The sequence below is a fragment of the Symsagittifera roscoffensis genome, chromosome 8 (assembly GCF_963678635.1).
Source record: "Symsagittifera roscoffensis chromosome 8, txSymRosc1.1, whole genome shotgun sequence".
Lineage (NCBI taxonomy): Eukaryota > Metazoa > Xenacoelomorpha > Acoela > Convolutidae > Symsagittifera > Symsagittifera roscoffensis.
The window spans coordinates 43,040,588-43,053,524 of record NC_087069.1 but is presented as its reverse complement, the minus strand read 5'-3'; the positions used below and the strand labels follow the sequence as shown (position 1 = coordinate 43,053,524).

The 12,937-nt window shown below is 32.8% G+C and overlaps 1 protein-coding gene across 1 annotated transcript in view; it reads right to left on the bottom strand.

Annotated features, from left to right (window-relative positions):
- LOC134853036 (melanopsin-like) overlaps positions 1–4,481 on the bottom strand; it is a 39,655-nt gene extending 35,174 nt beyond the window's left edge. The window contains exon 1 of the mRNA XM_063868963.1: positions 4,467–4,481. The gene's annotated coding sequence lies outside the window, so the exon portion shown is untranslated. The remainder of the gene's footprint in view (positions 1–4,466) is intronic.
- Between the last annotated feature and the right edge of the window lie 8,456 nt (positions 4,482–12,937).

The following is a 12,937-nucleotide window of genomic DNA, read 5'->3' as shown; positions in this document are numbered from 1 at the left end:
TTATAAACATGAAACGTTTCTTGAACAAGACGTGTTCAAGTTATGACGTTTTGTAAAATCTTTTTAGTTTTGACTTCAGGGAATCAATATTTTCAAAATTCTTTTAGAAACTAACATTTTAATTGCCGGAAAATGACTGAAAAGAAAACTGACCAAGTATAAAAGTTCCGTATTCTTCAAAAGCCGGCACAAGAGTAGATTCATACAGAAAGGGAACAAACCTAGCCAGCTTTAAAGTAATGGCAAAAAGTCAAGCGCTGACAAAACTATGATTCATCTCTCTAAATATAATATGAGAAATTTCAAATGCACTTATATGTTCAACCGGACTTACGTGCAAACACGAAAAATACTTAATATACAGTTTCAGGAGTCCAACCAAAAAATGGTCGTCAAAAAAATTTTCCTAGAAAAAAGTTGAGGATAAGCTTGCAGGATGAGCAAATTCGACTACAGCAAATGTATTTTCGAACAAAACAAACTTTATCATACAGGTTTAGAATCGAAAACGTATGATATGCCTTTTTCCACAGGAAAACTACAGATTTGAGGTAAAGTTTTGGAGAAGTTGTGGAAACGGTATCAAAAATAAAAGAAAAATCTGCTCGACCTATGTGTCGACTGTGGTCAACAAATTTTTCGACTGTCCTCGATCTATGTGTTGGCTGTGCTCGAACTAAGTTTCGATTGTGCTCGACCTATTTTTCGACTGTGCTAGACACATGTTTCGACTTCCTCGATCAAAATATTGTTATGTTTCAACTGTACTCGACGTATATTTCGACTCTCTTCGACCTATGTTTGGACTGTGCTCGACCTATGTTTTGACTGTGCCAGACGCATGTTTTCACTTCCTTGATAAAAATATTGTTAAGTTTCGACTGTGCTCGACCTATGTTTCGACTGTGCTCGGCCTAGGTTTTGACTTTCTCGACCCATAATTTGACTCTGCTTGACCTATGTTTCGACTTTCTCGACTTTCTTGAATATCAATTAGAATGAGTAATTCGACAAAAAGTTATAATGTATGCTTTTCAGTTAATTTTTTGGGATTATGCTTGATTTGAGAATAATCTATAGGAACCTGTAAAATGCAAAATTCCTCAATCAAAAACAAATTTTTCTCAAGTTCAATCTCTCAATCTCGCAAACTGTTGTTGTGAAAACTGATATTTGAGGAACTTGTGCTAGAATTTTTTTTCTTGCCACAGGAAACCTTCGGTTTTCAAAACTTAAAAGTTTTCCTCTGAAACTTCAATTTTTGGTATGCAAATCTCCTCACTTGGTTGTTGTGGGTTGCAATTGTTGACTGAGGTTTTATCTGAGCAAATTGTTTTGCTCAATTTCCAATTCAAATTCAACTTAAATTTTGAAAAAAATTAAGTTGCGATTGTGCTCGATCTTCGCTTCGACTTTCTCGACCTCTGCTTGGACATTCTTGATTCTTGACCAAGTTTGGGTAACTTTGGACTCTCTCGACCAAAATTGGGCATGTTTCGACTTTGTTCTCGGCCTAAAATTGCTTCTCGACCGCGGAATTTCAGTAGAAAAACTGCACTTACTCGACTTTCCAAATCAAAACATAAATCCAGCACCTCGACACGGCTTATAGCTAATGATCATATAAAGGCACATAACGCCAGTTTGAGTTTTGTTGAGGATTTTGAGGAGGGTAGAGCAATTGTTCACCTTCTGCCAAGACCCATGAACTCTATTTTGAAATTGAAAATGTTCGAATACTTAAGAAAACAGCAAAAACTAAGAGATTAGGACTAGAAGAATGCTAGACATTTTTTTTGAACTTATTGATAATCAAAAAGCATCTCACATCTTTATTTCAAAAAAGCTTAAGTTTAGAAAGGACAGAGAAAGAACTTGATAATTACACTTTCACCATAATCATTGTTTGTTTTTGTGTGAGAGTTTTTCATTATTTTCAAGGTTGAAATCCAATATGATTTAACCAAAACTGGTCTCAGAAGCCACCTGGCTGGCGGATTGAATACTAGTAGCTGTTTTTTTAGGCTTCATTTTGAGTGGATCTGATTTTTTTACGCCTTTTGAGCATTTTAATCAATTTTTGTAAGCTTAATTAATAAAAATTTGAATAAAAAAACGTGAACTTATGCGTGTTCTATTGTTTTTGTGGTTTTATCAAATACTTCGTTTTGTTTTCAATCTTCAAAGTTTTTTTTAAAAGTTTGATGCGCTAAATTTCTCTTAATGCATCCAGTGTAGCTGGAAAATGTTTAAACTAATTTTTTTTGGACAAACAACTTTGGCCTGGCTCCTGTTAGCTACAGGCTTTTGAGGCAGTTTGAAATGATTCCTCAGTGATCAGTTCTAAATAACTGCTACTCCATTCGTATATTTTTAAACCAGCGCAATTGTTTTTTTAAAGCATGGTATAACGCGGTAGACTTTGCTTTACTGCTATTTTTTTTACCAAAGTAAAACAAATAACTTACCTGAGAAAAAAATTAAATATTTTCTTTTTATATGATATCTTGTTTCAGTAACTGTTTTATGCTCAAATCTTACACTTTTTCCTTAGAAAAAATAATGAACAAATAAATTTTAAAAAATCAATTGACAGGTCTTAAGATTCAATAAGATTCAAAGAAAATCGATTGCCCGAATTGTTTGTTCTTTTTAATTTAGTCAAGAACTATTTATAGCTTCTTTCTCTAACTTCCTTCTGAGAATTTTTTAATCCATAACTTCCTTTTTTGTGTACTTAATTTTAATTCAAAAATTAAGAAGTTTTAGTATAGAATTTCTTACAGTCAGAAATAACTCTTCTAACAATTTTTTTTATTTATTACGTGTTTATATATACAAGTTTTCAAAAATTGAGACGGAAGTTTTTATTGAAATTTTTATGATTGAAATTGATAGGTTTTGGGCTATTTTTAATGCAATCAATCTGCATTAAACTATACCAAAAAATGATTCAGGTTCTCGATAAAAATTTGATTTATGATCCCTGTACAGACACAAAAGAGAATTCGGAAAATTCCGGATCCATCAAATTTTATAAATGCGGCAAATGGAAAAAAAATCATTGAATTTACTGAACCCGTTGTTTTCAATTTTGATTTTTTTTTGCCATTTTTTTCTAAATAAAGGACCATCTTTAACATGTTTAAAAGTATGACAAGCATTTCTATCTTCGTAGGCTAAATTTATTGAGTGCGGGTAACCAATTGATACATTTAAAACTAACAACTATTGATCCACACACATTGGCGGATCTAGAATTTTCACGAGGAGGAAATGGTTTTCAAAAAGTTCCCCCCATCCTAAATCCGGTGGTGCACACGCATAGGTATGCCAATATTAAATTTTTACTCTTTTGTTATCTCTTGTCAATAATTCGTGAAACTTTGCCGTACAAAATCAGAGAGTTTATGTATCATGCAAAAAGGTTTAAAAACAATAAGACCTCTGGTTATTTTGAAGCGCTAGAAAATTGGTTTTGCAAACTGATTGTGCAAGGAAAAAAATCACACTTTGTGTTTTTAGGTATGTTTTGGGTTTTTCCATAAAAATGCGGAACAAAAAAAACGACGTCGAACAGAGAAAATTAAAGGTATTGGCTTCAATAAATGTATCTAAAATGTAAATGCGTTTTAACTGTTGGTTGTACCTAAGCTTTTATTCGAATCGAAATCATCTAACATCAAGTTTTTGTTCCAGTCATTGAAAATGGGGGGTTTTTGTATTCGGGTGTAATTTACTATTCTCAAAATTGGTTACCGCAATTAATCATTGGACTAGGTCGATTATGTTATATCATAATAGAGCCCATTTAGTCGTGATTTGGACACCTTAAACAATCTTCAAAACATTAAGCCGGTGTCAAGAAAAACTCGTTTGAAATGGTTGAGATTTAGTCTAGTTAAGAGCGAATAACGCAATCAAATGACGACGCTTCCTTCGCGGCAAAAACGTTTTGGTAAAGAATTAACCTATTTTTTTAAGCAAACATAGGAAAAAATTAACCAAGAGTCAAGACTCAAACAATCTTTTACTTAATTTTTCGTCAAGTTGCTCTTTGAGTCAATTTTTTCCGGGAATCAATAAAAAGTAAGTTAATTGTTTTTTGTAATTGTTCTAAATCTCAAACATTTTTCCAAGAGATAACAACTAGCTGATTTAATTTTTTATTTTTTCAGGTTTAATCGGGACAAAAAGAAGTCGTTTGTTGACAGTTTTGTCTACGCTTCCCCTGTTACTTTCGAGTTCACACGGTCACCTTCGAGGTTGCACAAGTTTTTTTACCAACAAGCCATCGACTATTTGAGCAGCCTACGTGCGATACTCAATAACCGATTGTGTATCAGATAATCCAGTTAGGTTTTTCAATATCAAGGTTTGTAATATAATTTTCAAGAAATTACTGTAGAGAAAATATAATTTGGTACCCCTAAAAAAGTTTGCTAAAATTATTTAAATTGACTTACCTCTGAAAAAAGTCGAACGTTCTTAAATAATACAATGAAAAATTTTGGTTTTTGTTTCTAAAACAATTATGCGAGTTCTTTAATCTTTTTTATTGATTTGTATGAACAAAAAACTGCAACTTCTTTAGAGAAATTTACAAAAGAATCAGTCTCTATCTCAACGTACTTTAACTATGACGTATTAACTTTAAGTTGTTTCAAATTCAGGTATTGCAGGTCTGTTTTTAAAAAAGATCCGCTAAAAAGGAAAGTGACGTGCCACAAAGCTGCATTATCGAATAACCTAAAAAGTATCTCGTTCCCGGAAGCCAAAACATTTCACAAAATTACAGGTAAGCGTCGGCTTTTTCCCTAGTTTTGAGATAAATATTGCTGGTTTAAGCCACTGCAAGTTGGTGTGAGCCTATTCTCTCTTTGACTGACGATCATTGTTCGTTTCAAGTCAATTTTCATTCATTTTTTGGCAATTCAGTAACCAAAACTTTTTTCTGCCAACATAATTATATTTCGACAAACGAAGAAAAAAAATATGATTGCAGGATAACGTTATGCACACGAAAAAAAAACATTCATGAAAGAATAAATTAATCAAAACTACTTGGGATAGAAACAATATTTTTAGATTCACTATCAATAAATTGATTGTTGGTAGTCATTCATATGAATACACTAGTCATTCATATTCTATTATTAGATTTTCTAATATAAGCGTTCCTTTTGTTAATATATTTCTTACGACAATACAAAAATTTTTAAAAAAAATTGAGAAAAAATTTAGACTTATATAATGATTATGTATGTTTACCCGTAATTACAAGAAGTGAGTGCCATCATTTTCATACAAATAATATAGCAAACATCTAAAACAAATTGTTTGCATCGATTTAAAATCAATTTAGTTTGTCGCAAAATGTAGCTCAAAATCATTTTCAATCCAAACCTTTTGATTTCATTTTCATGCTTATTTTGAGAAACGAAAAATCTATTTAAATCAAGTAAAACTTAATTTTGCTCAATTTTTTGGATATTCATTCTATTCTATTCAGAGATTGAACAGAATATAATCAGATTCTCTCGCCGATTAAAGACCAAAGAAAATTGAATATAACATAACAAAATGTCATTGACTGTTTTGTCTACACCTCCCCTGTTGATTCAAGTCAATTCTTTTGTAAATTTTTTTGGAGCATTTTGAAAGAATGAGTTAATCAAAACTGATTGGGGAAAAACTACATTTTTGGAATCACTATCAACAAATTGATTGTTCGTAGTCATTCATATGAATACGCTAGTCATTCATATTCCATTATTGGATTTTCTAATATAAGCGTTCTTTTTGTTAATATATGTTTTACGACAATACAATAATTGTGAAACAAAATTGAGAAAAAATTTAGACTTATAAAATGATTATGTATGGTTACCCGTAACGACAAGAAGTTGAGTGCCATCGATTTCATACAAATCATATAGCAAACGGCTAAAAAAATTGGTTTTCATCGATTTAGAATCAATTTAGTTTGTCGCAAAAATGTAGTTCAAAATAATTTTCAATCCAATTCTTTTGATTTCATTTTCATGCTTATTTTGAGAAACGAAAAATCGATTTAAATCAAATAAAATTTCTTTTTGCCCAACCTTTTGGATATTCATTCTATTCTATTCAGAGATTGTATACAGAATATTTTCAGATTCTCTCGCCGATCAAAAACCAAAGAAAATTGAAATTATCATAATAAATTGTCATTGACTGCTTTGTCTACGCTTCCCCAGTTACTTCAAGTCAATTCTTTTGTAAGTTTTTGGAGCATTTTGAAAGAATAAATTTATCAAAACTAGTTGGGAAAAAAACTACATTTTTGGATTCACTATTAACAAATTGATTGTTGGTAGTCATTCATATGAATACGCTAGTCATTCATATTCCATTATTGGATTTTCTAATATAAGCGTTCTTTTTGTTAATATATTTTTTACGACAATACAATAGTTTTAAAAGAAAATTGAGAAAAAATTTAGACTTAAATAATGATTATATATGATTACCCGTAACGACAAGAAGTTGAGTGCCATCACTTTCATACAAATAATATAGCAAAAATCTAAAAAAACTGATTTGCATCAATTTAAAATCAATTTAGTTTGTCGCAAAAATGTAGCTCAAAATCAAATTAAATCCAAATCTAGTCATTCTATTTCCATTATTGGATTTTCTAAAATAAGCGTTCTTTTTGTTAATATATGTTTTACGACAATACAAATCATATAGCAAACATCTAAAAATATTGATTTGCATCGATTGATTTAAAGTCAATTTAGTTTGTCGCAAAAATGCATCTCAAAATAATTTTTAATGAAAATCTTTTGATTTCAATTTCATGCGTTTTTTGAGAAATGAAAATTGATTTAAATCAAATAAAACTTATTTTTGCCTAATTTTTTGGATATTCATCCTTTTTTATTCAGAGATTGTAAACAGAATATATTCAGATTCTCTCGCCGATCAAAGACCAGAGAAAATTGAAGCTATCAAATTAAGGTATGTTTTTACTAGATTTTCTTGTTGACGTTCGTCATGAAAACAACTCAGTATAACTAATCTGTAAATTTCTTGCAGCAAAAAAAAATTGTTACAAAATGAGAAAATATTAGAGAAAAATGTTATAATGATAGGTTCATTGCCTAAAAGAATTCCACTAGAACGTTGATACTGATTATGACATTTGGAGAATTTTTGCAGAATATTTTTTTCATACCGCGGGAGCACTTAGATTTACAAAACTCAAAAGGTTTTCCTTCAACACAATCTTTCATTCTGTAGCTCCGATTCTTATTTTTCTTGAGTTCAACCTATTGCTCCAAAAAAAAACAAAAAATAGGGAACATTGAATCAAAATTGTTGAGATTATGATGGTTTTCAAAACTCAATTTCACTAAATCAAATTTTATGCAAAAAAAAATATTTTTTTTAACGCTTAAAATCTATTTATTCCAATCTACGTCATTTTAGGTATCGAAAGGAGCTGTCGTAAATAGATTTCTATCTAGAACTTTATCTGTAATAAAATCAATTCCGTTTGGTTTGAATCTCAAGTATGTCAGTGCGGGTAGCATTTTCTGTCCAGCCCAGGCTCTCTGTTTCAGGAAACATGTTTTTTTTATAAAACATTTTTGACATCAAAATAACCACCATAAGTTATCGCTCTGACTTTGTTCAATTGAATCATTGTGTTGCTGTAACAATGTTTAAGTTTTATTTAAAAAAACATGATGAAACCGTTTGATGTAAGGTTGTAAGGCTATACTTAGGTGTCTGTCGTTTCTTTTGTTTTTATGCGTTTTTTTTGCTAGCTCATCATCAAAAGCTCATCCTTCTGATCAAAGGCACTAAAAATCAAATTTAAAAAGACAATCAACTGACGTACGTCTTGCAATGTATGCACAATTCACAAGAAGAAGTTCAAAGCTTATTCTCAAAAAAGCTGCAGTTTGACCAAGAAAATCAGTTTGGTGATAACTTGAGATAAAAATCTTGAACAATTACAATTACTGAAATCTTGAGCCCAGACAATAATCCGGCATTAGTTTGACTTAGGAACTTTGGGGCATGGTTGGAGAATGCGGGAGCGGCTTGGAATTTCATTGGAGAGCTTCTAGTTGCTGAGTCTTTGTGAATCAGTAGTAGTATTGTATCGTGTCCCGGATCCTAAGGGGGGGGGGTCCTTCCTAAGGGGGGGGGGGGTCCTCACGTAAAGCAAAATCCTAGGAAAGGGGTCCTTAATTTTTTGGAGGACCCTCATCCTAGGATTTTGTAAACGAAAGAGATTTTCCACCCAAAAAGCAGAAGACCCCCTACTTAGGATCTTGCTAAGTTTAGCTTAACAACAAGGGACACGATACAAAAATCTTTCTAATTCCAAATTTTGGGGTCCTAATTATTGGTCCTGGTTAATTATATGAATCATATTAATTGTTATATTTGTTTCGGGCAAATGAACTTTCGACCTAGTTGAAATTTGTTAGTGAACGGGGGAATTGACTTTTATGGTATATAATAAAAATGCGCCGGCCAATTTGGCAGCGTAGCTTAACTGTTGGCAGCAGTAAACTAATTCCTTAACTTGACCTAAATTTTATGGTGAAAAGGCAGTAAATTGAAATTACTCTCAAAAGGCGGCGGCCGTTTCTGGGCAAAATATACCAAATGATAAATTTGACAAATTTTGAAATAAGAAAAATGAAATTAGAGGGAATTTGGTGTACTGAAGATATTGATAATGAGCATTTACAATTAAGAGTGTTTTCAACCGCAGAAAAAAACTCATTTTTCAAATTTAGTAATGAACGCTACGTCGTCTTCCTCGAAAGGGCAAAGGAAATTTCAAAGAAAGAATACGAGTTAATTTTCAAAGAACAATTTTATTTGAGTGAGCTTCAACAAATATCTTGGTGCATTTCTACAAAACAACAGTATGGTACTGTGAGCGATTTGAATTTTGCTGATTATGAAAACGTATTCGACTATTCGTTTGATTTTACCTCAAAAAGGGTTGATAAAGACTTGGAGAGAAAAATCCGTCTATGTTTCAACAAGCTATCAAAATACAAAAAACTTCCGGTGGTTTATTTAATTATTTACCACCGTTATCTTAATGAGACTAAATGGTATTTGCAAGGTCACTTTTATTTCCACTGGCTTGAAATTCAGTAGGTTGGAGAGGTGTTGGAAAAAATAAAAAATGAAATTGCAAAAAAGCAGAGTAACTCCTATTGATTTGAAAATAATTCACGAAATTTACTTGAAACAAACTTATCCTGATAATTCTAACCGACGCAACTATTTTCTAGCTGCATGTTCTCTGTTTTTTGTTAGTTCTGATAACCTTAACTACGACATTTTAATTAAGTTGAGACCTTATGGTGGCTTGATTGGTATTGATAACTCTTCCTTGGACAAATACTTGAAAAATTCCAAAATTTTACGATTGCACGCTATTTTGCACGATGCGGCCGGATTTATACACGAATTTTATCAACAGCGTCCCACGTACTGTTACATGTTGCCCTGGAACTGTAACAACAGCTTATTGAGACATTTGAGTGGAATAGCGTTCTGCCTTTTCATTAAGTTGAAAAAACCAGAAATTTATCATTTACTAGAATGCTAGGCGAGAGATCAGTTGTGCTTGACGTGGAAGGCTTTCGTTACAAGAAAAACGCCTTTGTGGTTAAAGAATTAGCAATAACAACTTCAGACTACAGCGATCGACTCATTTTCCTACCTCCAGTGAATTTCAATATACTACCAAAGCTTGAACAAAAAGCTTACAACTGGTTAACAAATTATTTACACGGTCTCCATTGGGAAAACGGTGATTATCTTTATATAAACTTGAATCAAATACTTCAGAGTTTTGTGCTGAGAAATTCCGGTGCCGTTTTTTACGCTAAAGGAAAAGAAAAGACAGAATTTTTGGCCAAGTACTTGGACCGAAAGATTGAAAACCTAGATTATTTGGGCTGTCCTCGGGTTGAAAACTTATATTTTAAAAATTATCCAAGTTGCAATAAACATATTCCACATTACAACTCCAGGAATCATTGTGCCCTGAAGAAAACCAAGGTTTTTTATGATTGGTTGAAAAATGAACAACAGCGAGAGATCAGCGAAAGTGGAGACATACCTATCACCAAATTCAATGCTTTGTGCGTGGATGACTCCAGAGGGTGATATTAAAATTTCATTAACGAAAATAGAGCGTATTGATTGTAGTGGCCAAATTGTTCAGAGGAAGGAGCAAATAATAATTTCCGAAGAAGAGTTGTCTACGTTGAAGAGGTTTTTTCCAGTTATTGATCAATTTGTATACTTCCAGAGATTCAAGTTTATCAGAAATGTTAGCCAGCAAGCGAGGAGTATATCTTCCCGAACTAGTCTTAGTACCCAAACGTCAGCCAGGAGTTCAGATGGATCTAAACAGCAGTGAATTGCCAGATGAGATTAAGACGATTGTGAAAGAGGATACTGTGAAGAAAATAATGTACTACAAAAAAACTGCAAATATCCCAGCAAACTTTGTTTTAGAAATGCATGATATAAATGATAGAGAATTCACACGTTATGAAATTTTTTACTGTTCTCAAAAGTAATTTAATTTTTTACAAGCTTCATTCACAGAGAGAAAAAGTCTAACACAGTCTGTAGAATAAATAGTTTCTCAAATGTCAGAAGCAACAACAGCAGTAGATGAACCTGACGCAACATTAGTAACAGAGTTTGTTTATAACGAGACAAACAGTGAAAAAAAATCATGGAAGTTTTGTAACAATGTAACTTTGCCAAGGTCTGAAGTAGTTTTTGTTGCGCAAATGGTAGTAATTCTAATTTTACTAACTTTCTGCATTCTCAAACTTTCTTTCACTAAATTAAGTTGCGAAGAAACGTCAGTTTGGTTCTCGATTTTATCAGGCTTGGTTGGTTACGTACTACCAAACCCAAGAATATGAATAAAGTGATTGATACTTCGACAAGAATTTTTATGGCGATAAAGGGACCTTCAGGATCCGGGAAAACTGAGTTAATTTTGAAACTTCTGATGGGAAATACTTTTTACCCTAAATTTGGAACCGTTCTATATCTTTACAAAGAGATGCAACCTGCATTCTCAGAAAAAGTGTCTTCTCGCGAAGTGAATGTGGAGTTCATGAAATTCGACGGATTCGAATCTGTGAGAAAATTAGAAAATGTTCTTCTAGTTTTCGATGATTCATGTGAAGACATCTATAATGACAAGGAATTTGTTAGGTTAGCGACAGCGGGTAGACATAGAGGGATAGATGTAATATATGTTAAGCATAACTTGTTTCAACAAAGTCGATGGTCGCGTACGATTGATTTGAACACTTCACACATCATTCTGTTCAAATCGCCTCGCGACGTTCAGCAACTAGATCTATTAGGAAGACAATTGAATGTATCAAAATTTTTGAGAAACTGTTACGAATTAGCTACCAGAGACTCTTTTGGACATCTTCTAATCGACTTGGACCCCCGTACATCAGATTGTTTGAGATATTGTTCAAATATCACACCACCTGGGCCAACAGTTTTTTATTTACCCTTATCTGAAGCAGAAACTACTCCAATCACAAATGAAAAAGAAAAACTTATCTATTCTGCGGCATATGGTACAACTGAAACCTGACCAGCTAAGAAGATTAATTAGAAAAACTTCAAATCGTGAGATCATAACACTTATTTGTGAATGTTTGCTCAATGTAGTCAATGGAAACGTACCCGTTAAAATCGCAAACATCGAACGATTCGAGACAGCATACAAATATTTAATAACTCCAAAAACCAGTGCTGTCAAAAAACGTGCGATTATTTTAAGTAAAGAAGGCTTCCATTTAGTTCGACAAATACTTTATTTTTGTTATAAGTACCTCACAAATTAATGATGACTGCTGAAGAATTCATTCTAATTCCGAAACACTTATATGTTAAAGAGCAGCCACATGCTGCACGTGTTCTTCATGATAATAATATTAAACTTAAAAATGCTCAACTGTCCTATCTTAACCGGCTTAGACCCCAATTACCTCCACAAACTAGTAAGACTACTGCAACGAAGGAAACATTTACGGATAATGTTGAGCCCCAACAAGAACAGCTTAAACTGTTAACGGACGATGAAGAAGTACCGGTCGAACGTGTTAAAGACGAAATACTAGAAGAGAAACACAATAGACAGACCGAAAGCATTTTAGGACAGTTACAAGTTTTAGAAGACAAAAAATTTGTTAAAGCAAAAACCGTACTTGAAAAGATAGAAAATTCAGAAAGAGTAACCATAAACCGTGACAATGAGGTGATATATGTAGATAAAGTACCAACAGGACTTAAAGCTACAATTTTTTTATACGACATACAACAACCAACGAAAAAATTACACAATCCGGCGTTCATTAACGTTTTAACTGCTCTCAACTTGAATGAAAACCTGGTAATAAATCGAAATGCCAAACACGCGGTTCAGTCAGCGTCTTTTAACGCTCAAGAGAAACGAGAACCCGGACCCTCAAGAACCCGCTCAACATCGCCCACTTGGCAGGAAAAAAGTAGTGCAAACCTTAAGAGAAGTAAAAAGCACAAACGAAAAAGTCTCAGCGGTAATAGAAAAACCCGAAACCAAAAACGTGAAAAAGAGTCAGAAGAAGGCTCTGACTCATACGGAACGCCCCATAACGATTCAGATTCTCCAACGTCAGAAAAGACGAAGGCGCAAACAAAACAATGGGAAAATTACCAAGATTGAAGAAAAATTGTTGAAAACTAAATACAGTGACAAAGGTCCCGCGTTATTTGGTAGCGTGAACAACTTGATAAAAGCAAGCAATTTGTCGCGAAAGAAAGTTAAACATTTCCTTCATACTGAACCTGCTTACACAAAATATCGAACTGTGATCCG